We start from the raw sequence: 374 nt of genomic DNA on the forward strand, positions 1-374 counted from the left end.
CCCACACACTACCCCCTCCCATGACAATCTTGGCTTTTCAGCTGAACATTAAAACATCTCTTAAAAGCAGGCAAAAAGCAATATAACAATATTCTGGCATGGTCACTATTTACCGGCGCGGTAATATTTATTCATGGGTGAACATAGACGACAAAATACCTTCTCCCAATAATCATGCAAAGATTTGTTTCATCAGCACAAAGTTCTGTATAGAGTACCACAGTTGTGTCATCACAACGCCAGGTGGCGCTCTCTGTTGTCAACATACGTAGGTTACCGGTCATTACGCCTGAATGACTTCATAGGCTTTCTGGAATAGGCCTTTTAATATCTAATATTTTACCATCAAAATGTACTAAAAACACAAAAGCTCT

General features: G+C 39.6%; 1 protein-coding gene across 1 annotated transcript in view; it reads right to left on the reverse strand.

Annotated features, from left to right (window-relative positions):
* Positions 1-374, reverse strand: part of LOC117115449 (alpha-N-acetyl-neuraminyl-2,3-beta-galactosyl-1,3-N-acetyl-galactosaminide alpha-2,6-sialyltransferase-like) — a 24,495-nt gene that overhangs the window by 10,741 nt on the left and 13,380 nt on the right. The gene's annotated exons all lie outside the window — the stretch shown is intronic.

Source organism: Anneissia japonica, unplaced genomic scaffold (genome assembly GCF_011630105.1).
Source record: "Anneissia japonica isolate Jap-2015-1 unplaced genomic scaffold, ASM1163010v1 scaffold287704_len1198815_cov201, whole genome shotgun sequence".
Classification (NCBI taxonomy): domain Eukaryota; kingdom Metazoa; phylum Echinodermata; class Crinoidea; order Comatulida; family Comatulidae; genus Anneissia; species Anneissia japonica.